Raw genomic sequence first — 27,174 nt, forward strand, 5'->3', positions numbered from 1 at the left:
AGAATATTGAATGTTTAATCCTACTCTGAATGCAAGAGGTTTTTTTTGACATAATGTGCTTCTACGTTACCAAACAAGATACTTAAACCAGCATCGACCACATCAACTTAATTTTTATAACCTTTGTATTTCCATCCTTCTGCCATCCCAGTCTGAGTCAGAACATTTTAACAAGTTCTTCTAATAGCCCAGTACTCCAACTGGATTCCTGAAGGCAAGTTAATACACCCACATATTTCTTTATTCCGTTCACCGAGGTTATGGCCAGCCTTAATGGTTCCCTTATGCAAATCATTTGGCAGGTCCTTGCTATAGTTACGCTTATACACTGCTTTAGAAATGTGTTTTTAACTACTTCGCTGTTTAAAATGTGGACATATAACATAGGCTGGAACTTATTGTTCAATTTAAAAAGGTGAGAACAAAGGCTGCGACCCCATACATGCTTACTTGGAATGAGTTCTATAGAATTCAGTGGGGCTTGCTTCTGAGGAAACATGCACAATTACATTTTTATCCTAATCCCCTCTCTGCCAGGTTTATGAATGGAGCAAGCTGAAGCTCTCTCAGGAGAACACCCGCGGAATGGTTGCTAAACATGCCAGGAAACCAAACCATGCCATGAAAGTCTTCACACGGCACGTGTTAGTGTGGGGGCATCTGAACAGCCATCAGTAATCCCATCTGTAAAGGTAGATGCCAACAGGGGCTTAGAGTTAGATATGCTTAAATATTTGGAAAGATTGGTTATGCTCATTCCAGACCCAGGAAAGTTACTCATCCTAATGTGCATGATGTACTACACACATTGAACTAATTATCACATGAGCAGATGGACACTTGTTTGCTATGTGGGTGATGATGTTCTTGCAAGGTTCAGTTTTGAAATGAAAAATAGCTTCAGCTGTGCCACCCAAGAAAACACTCGAGAATCAATATTGATAATTTTGCTGAGCTGAAGTGGAAAAACAAATGTGCCTCAAGAAGGAACTGTGTCTCATGTAGAAGGATTAAAAAGCTTATAAAACTAACAATACTGGGATGAAAGACTCTATTTAGAAGACTAAGAGACAGAGCAATGTTATGCAGAATTGCTCCAGTCTCAGCCTACTAGTTTCAGTAGGCTTAGATTGCAGAAATTCTCCAAAGGACTGTACTAGTCAAGTGGCTTGGGTATAATTCTGTCACAATGTACTCAGTTCCTATGTAATAGGGTGTTGATAAATTCATTCAATTACTGTGAAATATCAATAATAATTTATTTTAGAAAATAAACATGACATTATTTCAGGCACTTGATCTAGGAAAACTGTGAGTACCACCAAAGCTTGTACCTGCTGAACACATGAAGTTGTCTTATACTGAGTCACCACTTGGTCTCTCAGGCCCCTTCCGCACACGCAGAATAATGCATTTTCAAACCACTTTCACAACTGTTTGCAAGTGGATTTTGCTATTCCTTACAGCGTCAAAGAGCATTGAAAGCAGTTTGAAAGTGCATTATTCTGCATGTGTGGAAGGAGCCTCAGGGTCAGAACTGTATATTTCTGACAAGCAGCGGAGAACTTTCACACCACCTGTTACCTGACCATAGGAGCAAGGTTACTGGGGTAACAAAGCTGACTGCCCCCTTGAGTTGTCAGGAGGAGACTGATGATTCTCCAATCTCCTTTTCCAGACTTGATAAGAATGGCTAAAGAAAGGGGAGGGGAAGGGGAATTGCCAATCACATCAGGAGCGTGAGAATAGGAGGACTGAATCAAACAGCCCAAACTGAGAAACGCTTACTTGGAAGTGAATCCCATTGAGTTCAGTGGATTTTCATCCAAATAACTTTGTACAGGACTGCAGCTTTTGTATCACCTTGCAAACAGGCGCAAGAGCAGGGAGGCAAAGTCACTCCCTTTTGAGTTGGTCTTTAATATTTTTGGGAACAAACTGTTAAACTGCATGCAAATATTCTTGGTTTCTTTCTAATTCTTGCTTCCTCTTGTTCTCACAGGTGACGGCAAACCAAATTGTCCCAGCTGTAGCTCATTTCAGTTTGTTCAAGAAGAGTGGTGGAATGAGTTTTGACAATGAACATAGGAACTTGTGAAATGCAACAGGCAACAGTATCCTCTCTACACACTTCTAAGCATGAGCCAGCACAGTGTAGTGGTTAAGAGTGGTGGACTCTAAACTGGAGAACAGGCTTTGATTCCCCACTCTTCCATATGAAGCCTGCTGGCTGACCTTGGGCCAGTCATAGTTCTCTCAGAACTCTCTCAGCCCACACAAAGACGGGTAATGGCAAACCACCTCCAAACATCTCTTGCCTTAAAAACCCTACAGGGTTGCCATAAGTCATCTGTGACTTGACTGTACTTTCCACCACCACCACACTTCTAAGCAGACTTACACCCTTCTAAAAAAATTTAGGTCAATGGGTTTAGAACAGTATCTTTCTGCTTATGATGGCACTGTCTGATGGGCCCAACTGGATCAATCATGTGATTTTAAAAAATAAAAACAGACACCACTTGTCTTCAGTACAGGCAAGGAGGAGAGGGGATAGTCTCATAATGACAACAATCAAACCTTTGGAAAGTGGACTGGGGGTGACTGGACAAAGTAATCCAATCAAAAAACTATGCACAAGGGAAAAGATGACAACATTGATGTCCAGAAAAACATTGGGGTAAAAATGATGTCTGGTGCTGCCTCCTCCCACCACTCTTACAGGACTAAGGTAGCATAGCAGTGATATCTCTCCGAGCCAGCACCCCTTGGCAGCCACCAGTGGAGGGTCCCAGGTACTGTTGTGGGAAAAAAGGTATTTCTGAGGCAACAAGAGAGCACAGTTTTGGGAAGAACCCCAACGGAGCTCCAGGGGGTGGTCAAGGGCAACCATGAAAGGGATGTGTAGGCCTGCCTGACCAGTGCTTCATTTGGTTGGCATCCCATCAAGCAGGAAGGACTCTCTCTACAAGAGGAGACGTTGGAGGAATACAAGGTTGTTACTCCTCCAGGGGACCTTTTTGAGGCCAACTTGGAAAAACACCAGGGTGGAAGAGTCAGGCCTAAACCCAGGAGCAGATGAGTGGGACCTGGGGAAGACAGGAACAAGGGAGCTGAGTGAGCGTAACCTGCGGTTCCTTCCTGTCAGGTTGAGGCAATATTGGAGACTTGGACCGGGAAAAAGGGAACCCTGGAGCCAGCCCTGCAACACTGGACCCTGCACTGGAGCTTTTGGAAGCTGACAAGTGGTATCAAAAGAACCAGAAAAAAGTGGAGAAAAAAAAATAAAGCAAAAACTAAAGACACAATAATGTGTGTGGAAATTTGGAGATAAAGCCAAACAGTATGGGGCCATAACAGGGGTTAAAAAAAACATGTTTGAGAATGGAGTCATCACTAGAACTTGTTGCATGGGAGAGTTTCCAGACTGTATTTCTGTTAAGCAATACATTGTTGCTGAGTAATAGCTGCTGCTGCAGACTGGGGGAGGGAACTCTGTAAGCAAGACATTTCTTGCTTAAGAGATTTCTTCCTGAATCCAATTAGAGGACCTGTGCTGAACACTCTTATAAGCTTTGCCTGTGCAAAACTGTTTAGCAGCACAGCTCTCCAAGTTTTATCTTATTAAAGGGTGATTACCGAACCTTTATTTCTGATCATGCAAAAGAATAAGGGGGTTAAGTTCGGTTTTCTGAATTATTAACCTGCAAACCCTATTGAGAAAAAAAATATCCTTTTTATTGAGCAAAAATATTTTTTCTTTAAATCAGTTCTAATATAATCAGGTAATTATTATTTAGAAAATCGATTGGTTCATAAGCAAATGTGAGACAATTAACATAAATGCATCAAGCCAATCAGCAGGCGCAAATGAGTTACATCTAGTATTGCAAGATAAGAAGGCCAGTCTCAACTCTTCTATTAAAAACAGTGAATCTAAGTTTTTTTTAACTGTTTCAATAAACTATCCAAGATAAAAGCTATTTGAAGCAAAAAAAAGTTTATTGATAGTTGAAAAGTACTTGAACTCTCAGTTTGCTTGCAAACTCAGCAAGATTAGTGATATCATAGCTATTGCTACAAGCGCAGCACGGTTTTTAAACAGGTGCTTAAGAATAACTAACACATCTGTGTGTATCAACACAATGGATTGAACCCCATCACTAAAGATGAAAACGGGTCCATAGTCCCCAAAGTAGGATAACTTGCAATTTTATTTTTTATTTGGCTCAACACTTCCAAAAACCAAGAAAGTGAAAATATTCTCTCCATGAATCTACATGTTGCAGAGACAGTGAATATAAACTATTTAAAATAAAATTTAAAAATAATTAGTTATGTGTTTGCATCCTCCCGTGCATAAAAACTAGAGAAGACATGACGTCCAGAACTGCGGCTGAGCAGGGGATCTTCCAGCCCTGCTAACGTTTGGATTCTTCTGCTTGTGATACTGAAAATACAGTTTAAAGGGGTGATTTTTAATTTTAAGAAAAAGCAGTGCAAATGATTGTTCCAAACAAATTCTGCTGTATCAACCATTTAATCCAAACTGTTTGGGAGCTCATCAGAAAGAGCAGTCATCTAGCAGTTGTGGGCATATAAGCAAAGGTTTCCTTTCCCTTGGATGTGCTATCGTAACTCCACATGCTGAATTCTCATTTATTAGGTACGTTGATCAGAACATAATTTGTAACACTGTAAACAGCTGTTACAAACCCACCCATCCAATCCCATAGTTGGGGAAACCGTTCACATAAATATATCCATTATTTTCTATCTTTAAATAGCAAAAAGACCCACTATTATGTTTCCTGAAATAAAGCACCTCTGCCAAAGCCCATTTATCTTACTAGCGAAGGAGTCTCTGTATTATCTTCCAGTTTGTCTTTCTGTTAGTCGTTATTACAGTCCAGGTCAGTAGCCAGTTCAATACAGACTCTGTTGAGAGTGGGAGACTTAACATTGATCCAATGATAAAATAGTGAATGAAAATGTGATACCAGTGGCTGTCAAACTCCCACAGAGGCTTTTGTTATTTCCCCATTAAACTTCAGTTTCCCCATAGTTAGCATGGTTTTAGTTCATTGTTAAGTCTTCTTTGGGAGGGTATTTTAGTTAGCCCCTGTCCCTTTAAGACATTTCCCAATAGGCAGTTTCCCTCTTTACCCAGCAATCCCGTTTTAGTTCTAGCCAGTCAGAGCGAGGTGCCAAGGGTAGCTGGAGATTGAAATATTTTTGATGTATATGGTGGTCCATAGAGCACAAGTTAAGTTTAACAGCAATTAGAACTAGACAAAGACTGAAAGAACTGAAAGGAAGCAAGACACAGGCCATATCCCCACTGATGATTAAACGCGTGATACTCATGCAAAATATCCAGGTATCATGCAAAACTTCCCACCGCTTTCCTGCCAATCACGGTTCTGGCTCTCCTTGTCTGCCTTATCACAGGTTTTTCCCCAACCTGGATGGATATACCCCTTTCTAAAAAAGCCGTGATGGGTCCAGATCAGAAGGGAGCAGTGGGGAGGATCGGGGGGTTGAATTTCCTGCTGTTGAGAGTGACATAGAGCCTCCCATCCAATAAGGTCGCAGAGGGCTGTGCTCGATATGCACACAGCCCTTTTTTTATTTTGCGCCCACAGAGGCGATGTGGACACAGAGCAACATGGGGGCATTTTGTTGACTTCTTTACCAAGTATAAGGCAGAACTAAACATTGTGCCCACACATTGCATGGGCACGAAAGGTCGGAGCCGCGCAGAAACGGAGCTTTGCTTAAACAAGCCATTCCACCGTTTCTGCTCCAAGTCAACCCACGCATGTGCGTGCTGACGTGGCTCCATAATTTTTTTTAAAAAAAATCCCACCACAACACAATGACCAATCAGTATAACCACTGAACGGATTGTGCGTTCGATAGCGCAATAGTAGGGATTCCTGCATTGCTGCTGCGTTGCTTGAAACCAGGATAGCTTGCTAGACACAAGCTGTGGTGGGGAGCACGAAACCGTGATGAAAAGCTGCCGATTCTTTTGAAGCCTGGTTGTATCTAGATTCATTTTCTCAGTGGGGATTCTACCACAGTGGACTTTCTTGAAAGCAGCCAAGAGAAGACACAGTCTACAGCTTCAAACTTGCTCAAGACAAGCAAGTACTCTGATTTAGATAGACCCAAGGGAGGAGTTAGGGTCTTGATTCTCTCCAGTAATAAACCTACTGTTGAACTGTTAAACCTGGCTTGTGTCTCCCCCACTCTGTCCTAGCCAAGTACAGGGCACCAAAACAGATTCACTTGGGGGGCAGAACAGTGGCCATTTGGGTGCAATCATTGTGTGTTTTATTTATTTTATTTATTTATTATTTCGGCTTTTATACCGCCCGATCCCCGAAGGGCTCTGGGCGGTGAACAGCAAAAATTCAGAGACAACAGGAGCAAAACACACATACAATATAAATACATAGGCTCCATCTCATGTCAACACTAAAATAACCTAAAACCAGCGGAAACAATTAATACATAAAAAGCAGGCGTCCAACCTCAAATTTAAAACCTACCCCCAGAAAAGGGGGGGGACGGTAGGCCCCTCAATATGAGGGGACCCTGATGTAACAGCCCTGAACAACAAGGGCAATAAGGAGCAGTAGGGGGCACCACATCAGCGGCCGGACACTCCAAAGGCCCGGTGGAACAACACAGTCTTACAGGCCCTGCGGAACTCACCAAGGTCCCGCAGGGCCCGGACAGCTGAGGGAAGGGTGTTCCACCAGGCCGGGGCCAGTGCTGTAAAGGTCCTGGCCCGCGTGGAGGCCAGCCGCATCATCGAGGGGCCAGGGATCACCAGCAAGTTGGCCTCTGCTGATCGCAGAGGCCGAGTGGGGACATATGGGGTGATGCGGTCCCGAAGGTACGAGGGTCCCAGGCCGCGCAAGGCCTTAAAGGTCAAAACCTACACCTTGAAGATGATTGAATTGACTGGAAGCCAGAGCAGCTGGCGCAACACAGGCTAAATCTCGTCCCTAACGGCGCCACCTCTCAGCAGGCGAGCCGCCGCCTCCTGGACCAGCTTTAACTTCCTAGATCAAACGCAAGGGAAGGCCCGCGTAAAGCGAGTTACAATAGTCTAGCCTGGAGGTGACCGTTGCATGGATCATAGTGGCCAGGTCCGTTTGGGAGAGAAAGGGGGCCAGCCGCCGGGCCTGGCGAAGATGGAAAAACGCAGTCTGGGTTGTAAGGGCCACCTGGGTCTCCATTGAAAGAGACGAATCCAGGTGGACCCCAGACTGCGGACGGAGGAGGTCGGCGCCAATGAGACCCCCTCCCACACCGGCAGCTGGAAATCCCCAGCCTCTCCTTCGCGGCCCAGCCAGAGGACCTCAGTCTTCGATGGATTCAGTTGCAGCCTGCTCTGTTTCAACCAACCAGCTACCGCCTCCAGGCAATGCTGGAGAGCCACAGGGGCGGCAACCGCTCCCCCCTCCATCAACAGAATGAGCTGAGTGTCATCAGCGTACTGATGACAGATCAGCCCAAAGCTCCGTACCAGCTGAGCAAGTGGTCGCATATAGATGTTAAATAACAGCGGGGATAACAGTGCCCCCTGAGGCACTCCGCAATGAAGCGGGCACCTCCGGGAGGCTTCATCCCCGCACCACACTTGCTGGCTCCGACCCCGGAGAAAGCGAGGCAATCCACTGAAGGACAGTGCCCCGCACCCCAGAGGCGACCAGGCGGTGGGTCAAAAGGTCGTGATCGACCATATCAAGCGCGGTAAGATCTAACAAAACCAGCAGCCGATCCTTCGGTCAAGCTGTATACGGAGCGCATCTGTGATGGCGACGAGAGCAGTCTCCGTCCCATGCCCAGCATGGAAGCCGGACTGGAAGGGATCGAAAGCCGATGTGTCATCCAGGAAACCCTGAAGCTGCTCCAGCACCACTCTCTCAATTACCTTCCCCAGAAACGAAAGATTTGAGACGGGGCGGTAATTGGCCAGATCACTCGGATCTAACGATGGTCTTTTAAGGTGGGCGGACCACTGCCTCCTTCAACCCATCCGGAAAGACTCCTTGCTCAAGGGAGCCATTGATGATATTCAACAGATGGGGTCGTAGCTCCGCCCGGCAAGCTTTTATAAGCCAGGAGGGGCACGGATCCAGAGGACAGGTAGTAGGTCTAACAGCAGCCAAGGCCCTGTCAACAGCGGCATCGGAGAGCAGGGAGAACTGGGCCAAACTTGGGCCCGAAGGTGGCAAGGCAGCCTCCAGGTCACGAATTGTAGACAACGTGGCAGGGAGGTCCTAGCGGAGCGACGTGACTTTATCTGCAAAAAGCTCATAAATGCCTCACAGCCAACCGCCAATCGATAATTTGTAGACCTCTGATAAGGAGGTCAGAGACCGAATTATACGAAATAATTGTGCCGGGCGAGCTAGCAGACGCAAGAGAGGAGGAAAAGAAAGCTCTCTTTGCCTCCTTCGTTGCCATCTCATAGGCCTTCATAAGCGTCCTATAAGATGTTCGCGCCGCGTCGTCACGAGATTTCCTCCACACTCGCTCTAGTCGTCTAAGTGCCCGTTTCATGTGGCGCAGCTCCTCGGTATACCAGGGAGCCTGCCGAATACGGGGGCGAAGAGGACGCCGGGGAGCAACAATCTCGATGGCATCGGAGAGCCGGGAATTCCAGTCCTCCACCTGCTCATCGAGTGTGCCAACGGGTTCAGGGTCCCGTAGAGCATTCAGGAAGCCAAGTGGATCCATAAGTCTCCGCGGGTGGGCATAAATCAGCCCCTCGCCTAGACGGGGTTGGCGCGACAAGTCCATCCGAACCCTCAGGGCATAATGGTCGGACCATGGCACTCTATCTGTAGAGGATACAACCATATCAACTCCTGACCCAAAGACCAAATCCAGCGTGTGGCCAGCCTCATGAGTGGGGCCAGAATTTACCAGGGAGAGGCCCAGTGTCGCCATGGATGACACCAGGTCCACAGCCGCTGTACATGAGGCGGCGTCAGCATGGACATTGAAGTCCCCCAGGACAATAAGTTTTGTTGGCAAAGTGCCTATGCAGCACTGAGGAGACTGAACTGATTAAAGGAAGGTTTATTACGAACTAGCAAACTGGATGGGAAAGACAACAGAAAAACCTTTTTAAGCTTGAGCCCCGTGGTGGTGAACCTATGGCACTTCATGGACTACAATTCCCATCAGCCCGTAGCCTGTTCTAGAGGAAAAGTCTAAGAGTGGTATTCTGTAGACAGACAAAGAAAAAGGCCCTTTAGAAAGAAGATACCTCCTACAGGGTTGTCTATCTAGAGTTTGCTGCCCCCTGCAGGATCTTCTTTTGTCATCTTCTTTGTAGGAGAAACATTACTATACTCCTTTCATATGGAGGAGAGAATTATGCCGTTAACTGTGCAGTACAAAGTGGAGAGAGGGGGCTGAAGCTGCACTGGAAGTGGTGAAAGGGTTTTGCTGGCGCCCATACTACCAGCACCATGAAAACTGGTATGGACGCTGCTGCTGAGGGACTTACCTCTGCAGCCACCCCCTGCAGCACCCATACCCAGAAGCTGGCCCCTGCAGCAGTTGGCCACCACTGCAAATGCCTGCACCCATGTGCAAGGAGTATTCCCAGGGGCAGAGACAACTCTAGTCAGCTTCCAAAGGACTTTTGGCCTAGGAATGACTCCTACAGCAGCACAGACTTACACCACAAAAAAAGGTCATGTAAGTCATTTTCCACTGTGGGCTTTTCTGGGTCGCGGGGAAGGAGTTTCTCCTTCTCCTAAGATGCCCGCATTGTCAATTGCTTCTTTGAAGGCAATGCAGTGACGTATTCCTGGTGGCAGCTCTCCTCCCCCCCCCCCTTTTTGGATTGGGCTGTAAGTCAATTTGTATCCCACTGAATAAAAAAGTGGGACATACATGACTATCTAAACAGATACATGTTCAGAAGGTTATCTCAGATACTTCTAGGCAGCTGCTAATGAATGCAAAAAACAGATTAAATGATTATTTCTACTGAGTCCATGAGAATGAGCTTTTGAACATTAGACAATTGAGTTAGGAAAATCCTGTGAGGTTGAGCAAATGCTCCCACTACCTCTTGCACATTATGGAGCAGAAAAGTGTAAAGGGTGGCTTCACACGTGCAGTTAACAGTTCTTTGATTTTGTAAATACTTGTCATATTAGCATATCAGTCCCAATGATTGCAGCGCTAGGGCTGTAAATGTACTGACAAATACTTCATGATTTATGTATAATGAGATCCCTTAAGAGAAGCCAACCTCTGACCCAGATTTCAGTCTTTCTCTAAGATACTTTCATTCAGTCATGAAATGGCCCTCTTTTTGCTTTTGAAGTAACGTTAATCTCAGAGTGATCTGGAATGCCATCATCCTTAGATTGAACTCTGCTTTGCCCCTTTGGTTTACCTTCCCTAACCACAAATGAGTTCTGAGGAGGTATCTGAAGGGGGAAAAGTAAGGGTGACAGCATAGATTAGCATTTTACCTCTTATTTGGGGACCATTCCCAGTCACATGATGTGGGAATCATTCTGTAACCATAGCAGATTTGTGCACAGGATAATAAGGGTCGAATCCCCACTTGAAATTTGCATGCAGATCCAAACCTGTTCGTTGTGAAACCGTGTCCTCTTCATCGGAGTTTCTCCCTCCCCACCACAGTGAGCACACAGCAGACACACTCAGTTGCAGAACTCATAGCAATCCCCACTACCAGGCGAGCTCGCTTCACCAGTCTCCCCTGATTGGCTGGTGTGCCTTGATGGGGCAGGACATTTTCCCACTGCAGAAACGTACATTGTAGGGGTGTGATTTTTAAAAAAACCCAGCATGTAAAAGTTTAACGTTTAACTGTTTGACTGTGCAAACAGTTAATCATTACCTGTGTAAACCCATTAACGATTCAAAGTTACACATTTGACTGTTTAATGTTTGCGTCCCCTTCTGCTGGCCGATCACAAAAGCGGAAACGAAACCAAGGAAAGGCTGAGCACACATCGCAGTGCTGACTGGTTGCCCGAATTCTGCATCACACTCCAGAGCAGGAAACAAGTCAGGGTTTCAATCTCATCCCTCCCCTCAGATCAGCTCTGAACCATGTTAATGGGGTCTATGCCACTTGCAACCAGGTCCTGCCGGATCGCGGATTAACGGGGAGAACGAGCGCCAGAAACGGAATCTGCCATGCAAGCAATGGGGAGGTCATCCCTCAAACCTGGTTAGTTTGTATTCCGAAACCTGGCTAAGACAGTACTGGGGATTCGACCAAGGTCACCTCTGATTGCTTTGATGTGCATCCATATCCATTTTGGTAAATGCCAATTTTTACTTATTTCAATATTAAGGATTTACACCATTGGTAGGGGTGTAATTTTTTTTTAATGGTCATGTACTGCAGGGAGTGAGATTATGTGCATAAAAGGATACAGAAGGGCACTAACTTGAGTTTATAGTCTATGCCCAAAGAAGCACTACAATTGTTCAGAAACGCTAACATGTTTAGCTGAACAGCAAATACAAATGCAGCACATACGTACAATTATTAAGAGGAAGTATAAATTTTATGCAGCTCACTCATTGCCAGTTCCATTCCAAAATTACACATTCTGGAATGTTTTTAGTGAGCAGCTTAATAGAGGAAAGTCATGCGGTAGATACAAAGCACAAAAAGTTCAGATAGTGTGGGTAGAGCTGAGAAATATGTAGATATCTTAAAGCCAACTTTTAAGAAATTATACAAGAACCATTTTTGTTAAGGTTTTGGATGAATTCTTTAGACATATGGTTCTAATTATACTTGGCTTGCTCTTAATGAAAAACACCAGCAATTATAACACTTTTATTTGCTAACATATTTAACATTATTGTTAAAAGGTTAGAAGAAAGGGTTATTATCCTGTGTAATTGCTGACTTCCAGGTGGTGACTGGGGTAATCCTGGAATTACAAAGGTTCTTCAGAGTACAGAGATAAGCTTCCTCCAGAGGGAATGAGAGCTTTGGAGGGGAAACTAGTGCCCCAGTTTCAGCATATTGAACTTGGTTTACGATGCTCATGTTCAACTCTGCCTTGCTACCACCCAAACCATTAAAAGCATGTGACTCATCTTGGTCAGGAAGAGCCAGAGTTATATAGTGGTTAAAACCGGTGGATTCTAATTTGGTGAACTTGGCTTGTTTTCCCACTCCTAAACATGAAGCCTACTGAGTGACCTTGGGATAGTCATAGTTTTCTGAGAACTCTCTCAGCCCCACCTACCTCACAAGGTGTCCATTGTGAGGACAGGAAGGGAAGGAATTTGTAAGCTGCTTTGAGACTTCTTACGGTTAAGAAAAGCAGGTTATAAATCCAAACTTTTATTCTTCTAAAAAAATAAAAACTGAAACCAATCATCATCTTCTTTGACCCACCTACAGAACAGAAAGGGCCTGAACCAGAAAGTATGGAACAGGTTCTCTAGTCTTACCACACTCCTCTGCCCCATATCCTTATTATCCATAAATCCTGAACATTGATTGATATTTACAGGGATCTCCCAAATGGGACAAAGGGGTGAGACAAGGCCTGTGGCATCACTGCAACAAACCTCTAAATGTTTGATAGCTGTACTAAATCCTTTATGTGCCTGTAAATGCGATACACAGTATTCAAACTTGGAATTCATTACTGCAGGGCCCCTAGCCATAAGCCATTGTTTATGTGATTATAAACACACATTTTACATGTCAGAGCACTTACGGTGGGCAAACTATTTTGCATATATGTGTGCATCTCCAGACCTTTAATCATTGCCATTTTATTTCCTATCCATCGAGTTTATGGTGCAATAAAGTTTGACAAATAATGATGTTTACCCAGCAGTAGATCTGGGTAAATTAGGAGGAAACGAGGCCTGCCCACAATAACTGAATGCTATCTCTCTCTCTCTCTCTCTCTCTCTCTCTCTCTCTCTCTCATGTTCTAGGCAACTTGCCACCAAGTGTTTCCAGCAGATCATCATTGGACTAATTCTGTTTTGTAAAGGAAGAGAAAGTAAAAGCCAAAACCAGTGCAAATGGAGCTATTGTTTGCAGAGTTTCCTCAACATGAATCTGGGATCCATTTGAGCCACTCTGTAGGAGTCTGGAAGATGTTTTATCATTCAGCGTCTCTTCAAAACTTGCTGTGGTATCATTCATTCATTTGCTTACTAAAAAAAAAACCTGTTAAACAGCTAGAGGCACTTCCACTTTACTGCTTCTTTTAATAGCACAGTTCTACCAGGAAAGGCGGGAAATCATACATAATGATTTTCAAGCTAATATTATCTTTTGTTTCTTTGACCGTTTGTATTAGTTCAATATAGGCATATCAAAGAGTTTCCCATGAGCACCAAACAGCACACAGTCATAAAAACAATTTAAAACAGAACTGTATCAAAGCTAAAATAATAAAAAAGCACAAGCTCAGAAAACAGGAGGTCAAATTCTTTTTTAAAAATTAAACATACAAGAGTTCAGGTAGAACAGTCAATTTTGACTCTGGATTCATTCCTTCATTTGTCATAAGTAACACTGATAAATAACAAACATGGGCCTGAACCTAGACCCTTATATCTAATGGTAGACAGACAACTCCCTCCCCCCAAAACCCCAATGATGTTTAGAAGCTGAAAGTCTTAATTCAGTTTTTGTACTGCTATTCACTAGAATCTGAGGGAAAGATACAGTGTGAGTCAGATAGACAGCCTTGCTTTTAAATTTGAGGGGTGTTGTGATAGAATTTATAATCTCAAGATATTCCCTTACGTTAGCCTAGTGTGCTAATTCAAAGACCTTCCCTAAGGTCACATGTTCAAGTAGGCAGTTCAGTTAGTTAGGACACATACACCGTTAACCACAGATTTTCCCAGCTGTCAAACCTTGTGTCTTGGAACCGTTTTCTTTGAAATCATTCTGCACACCTCCTTTCCCCCTGTTGTTTTTCCTCTTGTCTCTTCAGTTGCATTTATTCCACATGCTACTGCTGAAAACACATTATTCTTAATGGGGGTGGGATGTCATCCCTGATGCAGATGAACAACCGTCTCCCCTTCTTTTCTTTTGCAGAGGTGCTCTAGTCTAGTGCTACTGCACAGTTCTATTAAAGCAACAATTAAAAAAAAAAGTCTCAGCCTCCATTTCTACCATTCAGAACTGCCCACACAAAATGGTACACCCCCCCAAAAAACCAAACCCTACCATTATCTGAAGAAATAGAAACACACAGCCCATCCCCTAAAAAAGCACACACATTTTTGGCCACATTTTCCACACAATCATTATGGAGGCAGTTCCTCGTCAGTTTCACTTGCTCCTAACTGCAGACATAGTGTATCTTTACCTTAAGGTTACATTGCTAGTTTGATATGAAATTGACAAAGCTGAGCCAATTGCCCCTGCTTCTTTGTATCTGTGCCTGAATTTTAATATTGCAAGATCTATGCAAAATTTACAAAGCTGATCTATTCACCCTTGCTTCTTACCTCTGCCTCAATGTTACATCACTAGTTTGATATGACAAAGAGAGAATGTTTAAAAACATCTTTCGAAAATTGAGAAGAGGGAGGCGAAAATGCCTGAAAGGGAAGGGGCAGTTGGATCACTAGAACAAAGACACTTCGTGTGGATAGATGAGAGAAAGGAGACCCTCCAAAGGAGGAGACTCCACCACTCTATGAGGCAGTGTATTCCATTGTCAAACTGCCCTTACCATCAGGAAGTTCTTCCTAATGTTAGGTGGAATCTCTTTTCTTGTACTTTGAATCCATTACTCCTTGTCCTAGTCTCCGGAGCAGCAGAAAACAAGCTTGCTCCCTCTTCAACATGACATCCCTTCAAATAGTTAAACATGGCTATCATGTCACCTTTAACCTACTATTCTCCAGACAAAACATTTCTAGTTCCCTAAGCTGGTCAACCAGTTAGCACATCAGACCAGTGACTTCACTTCCAAATCGGCCAGTGGGCAGAGAGCTGTACCACATTATGCACACAAGGAAACTCTTAGCTGAAAAGAACTTTTAAAAAAATCTGTGAAGCAATTCTAGAAAAAAAACAAAATACAGGACAGCTTTTTTCCGGTCTCACCCTTCGGATGTTTCTGTCCAAAGAACCAGTTTCTGTAGCTGTCCTCGTTAGCAAAACATTTGTCCTGAGCGAGAGCCTTTTGCAGAGTTCTGTTTAGGAGATCCTGTCACCTTGTTTATTCTCAAAACTGGAGGCAACATTAAAGAATGGCACCCACGGGGAACACCACCAAATTAAAAGATCACTTTTCATGGGAAGCCTGTGTTGATGCCTAGAGCATACACACGACTTAACACAGTCAAGGCTTCATTTTATGACTTGGCACGAACATTATTTCTTTCTTTTACTGAATTTCTTGGCTTTAATTCTTTAAACAGCATTTCCCCCACTCTCTAATATAGACAGACACTTTCAGCTAACAAGAACAGAAAAGCAGGAAATACATGACTAGGCGCTGATCCAACTGTGTGCGTACACAGAGCATCTGAGGCTCCAAACTGATTAGAAGACCCACAATGACTGTCTTGTGAGAACACTCTTTGCTGTTCTCTTGTTCCATGCCCCTTCACACTCTCTTGGCACTTTTGGAATCCCTTCATAAATCCAAAACTACAGCCTCTTTTTCCTCAGTTTTGCAATCCTCACTCCAGGCATTAGGCCTCGCCTTTGGACAGCTGTTGGCTGTGGCTTTTCCCTTTTGGTTTATTTAATGCTGATAAAAACTCACCCCTTTCATTCTGGTATTTAACTGAGCTTGCTTCTCTATCTTTTCCACTCTCCTCCTCTTGTGTATCTTATTTTGTTCAGGTTGCAAACATAAGGGGGCAGGTCTGAACTGGCCTTTTGAAAGTCCTGGTGGGTTGTGACTTTAGAGGGCCACCATGTTGCACCCAGAATCAGGCTAAATCAGGGGCTGCTCAGCTATAGAGCCAAAGGGGCAGAGTGAGGCAAGGGATACAAAGGTCTGAAGGTAGATCTCTTTCCCCTCCTACACACTTCCTCAGTCATTGCCTTTTAGCAATTACCTGGAATACCTACCACCATTTCTAATACTGCCCACCCCCCCCACCCCCGATAGGTGGGGAAAAAGGAGCATGTAAAAAATAAATAAAATAGATTAATGATGAAAGAGAAAAGACCAAAAAAAAGGAAGAGTGAGAAAAGACAAAATCCACACAGAGATGGAGCTGGGACATCCTTGTCATGATGGTAGTAGATGCGTAAGGTGTGGGAAGGCTTCCCGATTGTCTCCTTGCTTGATGTGGTAAAAGTTCTGTTTTTGCTGATCTTCACCCCTGGGTAATTAGTCTCTCCCCCCCCCCCCAAACAAAAACCAAATACATGAGATCACTTCAATCCTGATAGCCCTGATTCAGCATTTTCCTTTGTCCAGGCATATGAACTGTAATAAACCTAGTGGTCTGACAGCCCCAGTCTTTAATGTCTGTCTGCCATTTGAGTGTGTGAGAAATTTTTTTTAATTAGTTGTACTCTTAGGCGTAGAAATGACTGCCATTTACAGTAATTATTGGATTCCAATTGCTAGGTCCATGTTAGTGTTAGAAAGAAAAGCGTCTTCAGTCCTACACTTCCGAGGATATCTAAGCTCATAAATCAGTGACATGTCAGTGACTAGGGACATCAGTTCCAGGACTTACTAAATTTAAGCATACTTGTGGTTCCAGTGATGCCAAGAAGACCAGAAGCCATGCAATTCACAGTCTTCCAATTGCAGGGAAGTAATTTAGTGCTTGCCACCCGAGATAGTTGCTTTTGGAAGCTCCCCTGTATTTTTCTCTTCTTTGAACTAAAGAATGCACCACAAGCTGACTTTTCCTCCAATGCATCACAAGCTGACTTTTTAAGAAGGGCAGAACTGAGACATGGAATTATGCAGACAGCTCTTGATTACAGGTTTATGCAGTTACGGAAAAGAAGACATTCACCAGGGCTGAGCATCAAGAAGCAACGAGGCAAAGAAACAGTCAGGAGGGGAGGATGAAATCTAATCAGACAGATGAAGAATCCTGAAGAAAATTCTGAAGTATATTTCTGTTCTGAAAAGAGATTTGAAATGGCAGTGAGGAGTTTCATGAATGTCTCTCAACAGCTCCCAAATCCAATTTGTGCAGACTTATTTGAAAAGCAGTGCACTGCAATAATCTGAAAGTACAGCAGGGTGTATTATCTCTAGCTCACCTAGCATCACCACCAATAACCACGAAATGGAAAATTAGCTAGCATTCATGTGGCTGTTACATTTGCTCACTTCATTTGATATTGACATTTTTGTCAGCCTCTCTTTTGTGTGCTTTTGTTGTCTCCCTGGCTCCCGCAGTTTAGATGAGGTCATCTGTTGGTCCCATTTGACGGAGTCCTGCATAATTCTGTTTACATTAATTATGTAAGGAAACAGCATTCTGTTTCATGTAGTAGCAAACATACACACCAAGAAACTGTACAAGAAGGGCATGTTGAGCCAAAGTCTCCCTCTACTGTTGTCCCCCCCCCCCAGTAACAGGTCTACAGAGGTACACTGCCTTTGAACATGGAGGTTTCATTTAACATTATGGCTAATACAACATTGATGGCTCCATCCTCCATGAATTTGTCTAGTTCCCTTTTAAAGTCATCTAAGCTAACAACCTCTTCATCAAAGTGATTTCCACAAACTATAATTTGTGTGATGAAGTTTCTCTGTAAAGCACCAAATCTCTTTATGGGATTATATTGATGATGATGGACATTATGCTGTTCACTCCTTTCAAATTTTTCAGCATAAATGCTAACCACCTATTCACCAAAGGAATTTCTCTCCGAAACTGAGAGAAAAACAGCACAAGCAATAGAGTGTTTTGTGACATCTCAAAAACTGATGCATTTATCGTGACATGAGTATTCAAAGGCAAGAAATCAGAAGCATCTTCTTAATGTATTAAAAGCAACCAGGGCATCCTTAACTAGCTCACAATGCACTTCATTCCTATCACTGCAAATGTTCTCCAAATAAAGAGAAAACAAGAACATATGATGAGTTGTGAACAGTCATACCCAGGAACATTTCCCATAGCAATGCTAAGTGACTGAGTTTCCCATCAAAGTCTGGCTAATCACCATCGATTGCCAGTGATCAGAGCATGAAGGAGGGACATTTATCCTCCCCGTTGGATGCAGCAAAGTTCACTTGCTTGGGTTGTCTTTAATTATCTGCTCTGCAATCACCTTTTTGATTCCCTGTACAACATGACATTTGAGATAGTATGTGCTGACATTCTTTTTGAGCTTGAACGTTCCTTTGATCTTTCTGAATCTATGAAATATACTAATTAAAAATGCGCAAACACAAATATCTCATATCCTCCATACATTCATTTTGTAGCATCCTCCTTTGTTTAATCCAAATGTTTTAGAATCCTTAGCCCAGAAATGAAGGCTGACAGTCCTAGGCTGACATTACTGAAAGGTGGAATAGCCTTTTAAGCAGAGTCATCATAAATCAATCTTAAATTCACATCTTTAATGCACATAAAGTCTCCTTCATGTTGAGCATACATCTCCTTTGAGCTTGATTCTCGGTTGTGCTTATATTTTCTCCTCTTCAACAGTCATCCCGTCCTAAGATCAGAGAATCCCTATGGATTCTGAAACCTATATAAGTGCTACTTTTTCACTTCTTTCACTAGGAAAGTGAAGGAAATCTATGTGCATTAGGCTTTCTTCAGGTTTTCTTGGTCCTCCTTGCTTTCCCCTGCCCACACCACAGCAGTTATTCCCACTCTTTGGGTCTCCATTTCAAAATGATCAGAAGGGCTTTCTTTTTTTAATTTTTACACTGGAGCAGTAGATGTTGTGAAACTGATATGCAGTTGACATGGTCTTGTGAAGTAACACTAAACCAAATTTGGCACAAAATAGACAACCTCCCAAAGTGGAAGTTGCACAGAAACAAGAAGGAAGTAGTGGGTGGGCAAAATGGCAGCTCGGCTTAGCTAGGGAGGAGAATCCCTGCGTAAACAAAAAACCATGGGGAAACCTCCTGCAAAACAAACAGCCATGGGGTAAGTAGTGCATGGATAAATAGCCCAAGACTGGTGTATTGCTAAGATAACATAAGTGTTCTGAACCCTTGAAACATGCCATGTAAAGTAATCTCAATTGCCACTGTCAATAATTTTTTAGATTTTCAAACAGAAGTTAAATTTGATTTCCTAGAGATTCTTCTATTCCAACTGTGCAAGGAATCCAGGAGGGCATGCATCAGATACTTACACGCATTTGACTTTTTAATGATCAAAATGTCAGGGATTTAGAGGGCTTTGGATTTTGAAACCATGGTGATGACTTGTTAAAAATGCCATATTACCTTGAGCTTAAGATTGGGAGTGGGGGTGTTTGCAGAGTTATCAACATTTATTATCCTTCAAAAAGCAATTTGTCATTTTCCGTATCAGTTAATCACACAGAAAAATACTGGTGTGAGAAAGTTCATTTGGAGCAAGAGGAGCATGCTGTACATTCTTCAGTTCAAGCTGGATGTATCACATCTGGGAACTGCATCAGTATCGTACATTCTTTACATAGTCTTAGAGTAACACAAAACCTGGACCACAATGTTTAAGTCCATCACCAGGCAACTTTGCTTCACCCAACAAAACCTGAGTGGGCATCTTTCATCTTCATGAACATGACTTTGAATCTCAGGAAAGACCTTGGACACAGATTACGGTACTTAGACATGGCTGCAACTATTGGTGACACAGTAATTTTTCAGATGACCTATTTATTGCCCAGCAGGCTTGACATTTCAAGCTTTTTTCAAAACATCCCCACCACAACACATAGAAGGCCTGCTTGTCTGGAAAATAACATCAGGGATAGGGACCATCAGAATAACTTCAAGACAAACAACAACAGAGAAGACATATCAAACCATTTCACTGTCACAAGGAGACCTGCTAGAATTAATACCAAGTCATAACTTTATTTTGGACTGAATTATGATTTTAATTTGAGGCTCGGGAAGAACATTCATGACCAATTAAGAAATCAAAAATACTATTTGAAGTCTTCCTTTATCATTGCTTGCATCCAGTCATTTATGGGGTTGCGAGCATGAGCCAAGTGGTAGAGTATATCCTTTGAATGAACGTTCAGTCCCTGAACTGGAGGCAGCAGATGCTGGGAGACTTGTGTTTGCTTGAGATTCAGGAGAGTGATCACCAGTCAGAGGACTAGATCAGATGGACCAGTGGTCTGACCCAGTGTAAAGTGACTCTTTATTGACTCAGCATGTGCCAACTCCAGTCATCAAGTACATTGGGTTTGGACAATTGCTGCCATTCCATAGTGTTTTTCCCCCCACAGCTGCTTTGATGTTCTGCACTGGGCTATGAGGGAAATGTGGAATGTTTTATCTTTGTCTGTTTTCTGAAGGGTTTGCTAGGTGGTTTTATTCTGATGAGCCCTTTGCTAAGGCCCCTGGAAAGAGTTTTTTGTTTTGCCTTACAGTGGTGGCCACTTAGTGTGTTGCTGGGGACCTTCTTGCATTCCAACTCATCATCTAAGCCACTATGCAATACTAGGATGCGATTTAAATAACCCAATGTAAAATGTGAGTTGATACAGGCTTCCAAGAGGAGTAGTCAGGCCAGATTATTGTATGCATCCACTCAGATCTCTGGCTCTCCTTCCAAAAGAGCCACCAAGTCAACACTCCTGAGAAGTGACCTTGCTATAAGCTATATATGGTAATTTTTTATCCCAGTTGTTTTTCAAAGAGCTCAGGACAGTGTTCATGGTTCTCCCTTCCCCATTTTATTCTGTTACAAAACCTATGAAGTAGGTTAGTTGGGACAGTATTAACAGGAATCACAGTTGGGAGCCAACTGTATCAAAACCACAATGATCTGAAAGAGACAATAGATTTTTAGACTAATATTAATTTTAATTAAGATGAATATTTTCCAGGTTATGTTGGCTACAGAAGACCATGCATTATTGAAACAATGACATCCATAATCTGTATGTTTCTGCTGTGGATATTTCCTTTCCTGCTTTGGTATTTTATTGTCAAGGCAGAAACTATGTGGTTCTAATTACAGGCAAGATGCTATCCACACACCTCAGTAGTAAATCAATATATCCAACAGCCTTGGCAAACTTCCTAGCCTCCAACAATCTTTAACATTCTGCAGAACCAAGTTTGGGTCATACGCTTAACTGAACTCTGTTGAGCTTCCCAAACTTGCCTATCCTCCTTCCAAACCTCAATTAATGAGAGCAACACATGTTGTATTTTAAAAATATATTGAGTCTACAGTTAGCTTTGGCTCCCATGAAAAGAAACCCAATGACTAGATTTGAGAATTGTGAAAGCATTCAGCATAGCATGAATGAATTGCTTGTCTCCCAGGCCATAGTAGCTCTCACAGAATTACCCTTTCAGAACACTCAGAAAGCTCCTCATTATAGAGAAGCCAGCAATAGGACTGTCATTTGCGACATGACACATTCCCAGTCAAAACCATGAAAATTCTGTTCCTTATGATTTGCCCTATCAGTATAACGTTTGGTACAGAGGCTCTCTCCAGTGAAGGATACAAGCTGTCCTAGTTTCCAAGGGATTGGATTAAAATGCGGCCGTTTTGGCAGATTAAAAAGTGAAGGCAGGAGGCATATTTATTTTGTTGTGTTGGCTAGGTTGAACAGGAAAACATCTATCTAGAGATATAGCTGTTTTAGGGTGTCCTGCTATTTCATTTCAATTGTGAAACTCCACTGTCATTTAATGTTATGATGTTTTCCCATTCCTGTATTGTTCAACACAGAGAGACAGAGATGGGGAAAGGGGGAGAGAGAAGGTGGTAGGCCTGTGAGGAATCAAAAGGGAGTCACAAAACAATGAATTTAAGCAATAGGATATTATATTTTATTTTACATCATTGTAAATGGTCAATTTGTTGTGAAAGTGTGTGGTCAATTTGTTGTGAGTATGGTCACAAGTGTGGTCAGTTTGTTGCAAAATATCATTCTGAATCCAAGCCCTAAAAATCTTTCTCTCATGTTTTAGAAAGCTGTTTACTGAACTTCCTCTTAGTTGTAAAACTTTGCTAAGTGTTGAGGTATTCTTATCAGTCATGAATGGCCCATGACACATCAAAGTGCTAGCACTTTTCATTCACAAGAATTTGGTTAGAGTCATCTTCTGATACCTATTTCATGTGATTGGCTGTTTACCTCTTCATCCTTCACTGGCTAACTTACCAACTGATCAAAATGTAGGGTTTCAATCCAGTCAAAACACATTTTTCTCTTGTGAGTGAATAAGCAGAGTTTCAAGTAAGTGAGTAATCAGGGACTGTAAAAGCTGCTTGCTACTCTGTGCATACTTAAAGTTCACCATGAGGGCCACCATCATGGCTGAACCCTATTCTGTCTCCAGCTTTAAAAAAATTTATAAGAATTACTTGCAAGTAAACTGTGGACCTGGCTTGAAGGCAGATCTGGCACTAGGCAGTTTAGAAATGTTTATAACATTGAGGCTTTAAAAATACCTCTTCTATAAAACACAGAACAGGCATCTTTGGTAGTCTCTAAACAATAGTAGGGTTGCCAGCTGTCTGAAGAAAAACATATTCTGCTCATTTAATACAGGCTTAATAGGATGCTATTTAGTAGGCGATGCAATTTACCTCCCTACAATGAAAAGCTTCAGCTGCACATTTTCACACATTAGGTCTCTATTAAAGGGACAGGACATTTTTCTCCAGCTTTCTTAGCAACTCTACTTTACAATGCAACAGTTACATCTAGGATGTCCTCAGGCCTTCTAGTTGAAAGTTCAAGTGCTAGCAGCTGCTAATTATAAAAAGATTTTTAGACTCTTGGCTGAGTACACAAAAGACTGCCCACCTGAAAATATAGGAATCTGTTGCTGAACAGCCCAAAACCATGCCCCAGAAACAGGGAGACATTTTTGTAATCTCATTCCACTCACCCAAATCCCTGTTGAGCTTTGAGAAGGTTGATTTTCTGTCTCTTTTTAACCTTTAAGTGACATTCTCTGCTCTCAAGATGCCATGTTTCCACCTATCAAATTCAATTTTCTTTGGTTTTTTTCCTCCTTATGGTTAATTTACAAAATTATATTTTCCTGCAAACCTGGGAAATCTCCTGAGCATGTGGATACCTCTCTGTTTTCTGTGGGTGACACAGTTTTGCAGCTTCCATGACCAAAGCAGCTGCTTTACTCTAGAAGGAATGGTTGATATGGAAAAGTGTGAGAAACTGTACATCTTTATTGTTTATCTTGTGGGCAACTTTAACTTACAATTCCCATGTTTTTGGGACCATAGATGAGTTTGTAGTTTAACTCTGCAATAAATTTAACTCTTCAAGTAAAAAAAGGATTTTTGTCTACATTTGTGCTTTACATTCATTCTAATCAAAATTGCCATTTAGATGTATAAAACAGTTGTAAGTCTTCCTTTTCTGACCAAATGAAGAAGAGCTGGTTTTTATACCCCCCCCTCCCCTTTCTCAACCTCAGAGTCTCAGAGCAGCTTACAATCACAGTCCCTTCCTCTCTTCACAACAGACACATTGTGAGGAAGGTGGGGCTGAGAAAGTTCTGAGAGAGCTGAGTTTTAAGAGAGTTCTGAAGAACTGTGACTGGCCCAAGATCACCCAGTTCACCACTGCACCATGATGGCTATCAAATGAGGGACAAGGAGCCTTCTATGCTTAAGGCCTCAATTTTCACACAGTAGTTCAGTGTAGGTGGGGTACAACTCATGGTACAATCATAGGAAAGTAGGGAGAATAAAAAAACGGGTGTGACTGAAGGGGGAAAGACATGAGCAAAGAGACTGTGCAACTGGACTATCCATCCAAGTTGACATAGCAGGAAGACAAACAGTCTGGTAGCTAAAGAAGGAAGGAAAAGGTCAAGATTGTCCTTCTAAATCTGTCATGGACTCTCTAGTGTGACTTAGAGTGCGTCTCAGGCCAAGCTCATCTTTTCTGTTTGATGGTATATGTATTTTTGTTGCTTATAGAAGACCGTGGCCCAGCATTCTTATTGCTGTTATGTAGAAAGGATCTGATCCATCTGCACGTGTTTGATTAATAGATTCTTCCTGGAGACGTTCAGTTTCCCTCATTTTCCTAGTCCTCTCTGATGAGAACTGCACATTTGTAAACAGCAGTTATGCTTGCTGCTCTTCACTGAGTCACAAGAAATGAACACTGCACATAACAACAGCTGCTATGTCTGGCTTATGCAATTGCCATCCAAACACATTACTGAAAGGCCAGAGCTGAAAAATAATGAAAGTGGAGTTATTTTCAGCATGTTGGGAAAAGGGCCACACAAAACAACCCATAGTCTGCTTACTTAGTAAATGCCTGCCTAGCTGAGCTTGTGAAATCCTGGAAAATGAAAAAGAATACTGTAACTGCCACATCTGACCCACTAGAATCGGCATGCTCTGATGGGCAAGAAACTGACTTGCTTCTGCTGAATGGATGTATTTTCCTTCCAGCCCAATTAAACATGCATTTACTTGCACCAGCTGAATAGACAAGAAGAAGATCCCAACTAATAGGACATTCAGTTGGCTGTTGTGGGTTTTTTGGGCTGTGTGGTCATGGTCTGGTAATTTTTCGTCCTAGAATTTTGTCTGTACCTATGGCTGGCATCTTCAGAGGCATGTCATGGTAAGATGTGTTTCTCTCCATGACATGGTGTGCAACACATCTTACTATGACATGCTTCTCAAGATGCCAACCATAGATGAAGGAAAAATGTTAGGAGCAAAAACTATCAGGCCATGGCTGCACAGCCTGGAAAACACAATAGCCAGTTTATCCCAGCTGTGAGAGCCTTCAACAATGCCAGACATTCAGTTCTTCAATTTGTTGTGTGCTATATTATGCTTGAACAATACTAGCGTTTGAGGAAGAAACTGAGTTTGAGTGGTCAGTAATAGTTTTCTGGGTGCTTTTTTCCAAGTATGATGCAGATGTTCAACCTAACCGATGCCATTAGCAGAACAAATCTCCACCATTAAATCAAAGTGCTTTGAACAAAAATGGTTCTAAAACTGAGTATTTCTTGGGAAATGGCACTCTTTCAGCCACACGTAAAGGCTTTTGAACAGCGAACACCCATCCTTCAAGAAAATCTTCAGGGTTAAAATCCAGATAACTGCAAGGATCTGTATATGTATGTGTTGCAGTTAGATGCGATGATAACAATAAACAGGCATCTTTGCCCATGGAGATTGTGGATACTGTCAAAACAAGCGACATTTTCAACCTGCTCCTGCTTTTAACTAATTGCGGAAGTCAGGGAGTCAACTCAGAGAAGAGCTAAGATGATATTTTGACAGATGATGACTGTATTTTGTGAAATAGTGACAGAGCAATGACTTTTGTAAGGAGACAAAGATGCCAACTGGCATGAACTGAAACCTGCCATCACTCCAAAAAAGCACAGATAGCTAGCAAACGCCTACATATCATGCACAATAAATGAAAAGTAACACAGTCATGCTCAGTCTCCCACATTTCTGAAGCTTCACTCAAGCACCAGCCAAATACTGGCCATAAAGATGGGTATCCTTTGTGTAGAAGAAAAGCTTGTTGGCTACATTATTCCTTGGCTGGAGGATGGGGTCATCTGTGATCTCTGCATCTTCAGCCAGATGGTACGCTCTTGCAAAATCTGTCAGTGAGGGGAAGTCAGGTTTTGTCCCATCATCTACAACTGTCGTGTTGTACTTCTCCCTCTGGGAATAAATGGAAAGCATAAAGTAGAATGGTGAAGTCTGGGACACATCTGGGGGATATTAAGGTACTCCTTGCCCCCATGAACCCAGTTGGTATGATTCATGCCTGTTCCCATTTGACATAATTTGACTTGACTTTCTGTTTCTCAATCACCTGAATAAAATATGTTAAGCAAGGTTCAGCAGGGTTAGCTTTGGTCAGTACTTCAGTGGGAGACCACCAAGGAAGTCCAGGATCACAATGCAGACATGGAACATAGCAAATCACCTCCTTGTCTCTTGCTCTGAAAACCCTACAAGCTTGTCATAAGCCAGCTACAACTTCACAGAACTTTCTACCACCATTTTGCTAGAGGTATACACTACAATGGTTTCTTCTTTTTGAAAAGTGGGATACTATAAATATTTCAGTAGTGGGAGATTAACATGCACAAAGATTAAATATTGTTTAAAAGTAAAGGTTTGCTTGGACACAGTTCTAGAGGGGAAACAGAAACCAAATGTCTGTAATAGCTAAAAGGGAAAAAAGACGTTTAATACTAGCAAAATTAATTTTGCAAACATCTTTACAGTGTATGACTCCACTGAAATTAATGGGACTCTAGATGCCCATCTATCTCCAGAAGAGACTCTGAAGTCTAGTAAATGAATTAGCTAATCATAAATATTCCATGATGCAAAAAAATAATTGCAGCTAATGTTTCTTTAAGAGAAATTGAAAGAAGCAGAACTTTGTGCTCTTGGTAAAAATTTGTACAATTTAAACCAAATCCATTGGGAAGGGACTTCCTTACACAGAGCGAATTGAAATTCGGCAGTCTGCTGCTTCACTCTGTGTAAGGGAAAGAGTACATAGTGGTGCTTTAGTGGTAACAGCATTCCTTAATTTTGTTAGCCTCTATAGAATCCATGAACTAACATCTGGGACAGAGCATATTCCATGAGTGGCTTCCTTCTCAAAACTCTGTGCTTTTAACCCATGAGATACTGCTTTGCTTCACTTGCAGAATCTTTCCTATAAAATTGACCCATGCACGTATGCCTCCTCTTCTACACATGCTGTGTCAGTGAGTACAGGAGGAATACCAACTCCCAAAGAATGCCCCCTCCCCAAGTTTCCCAGGAGGGTTTCCCATGATAAGGCATGACATGTCCTCCTGTTTATAATATACTTTAAAGCAAGGTGCAGCTGAATGATTCTAAATCATTGAGACACAACAGAGCAATTCGTCTTGTTTAATCATTATGCAAGACTGACTAAAGGTCTGCCATTTGATGTGTAGAACGGTGATAGTCCCTTCCTCA

This window comes from Sphaerodactylus townsendi, linkage group LG08, assembly GCF_021028975.2.
Source record: "Sphaerodactylus townsendi isolate TG3544 linkage group LG08, MPM_Stown_v2.3, whole genome shotgun sequence".
In the NCBI taxonomy this organism is placed as follows: domain Eukaryota; kingdom Metazoa; phylum Chordata; class Lepidosauria; order Squamata; family Sphaerodactylidae; genus Sphaerodactylus; species Sphaerodactylus townsendi.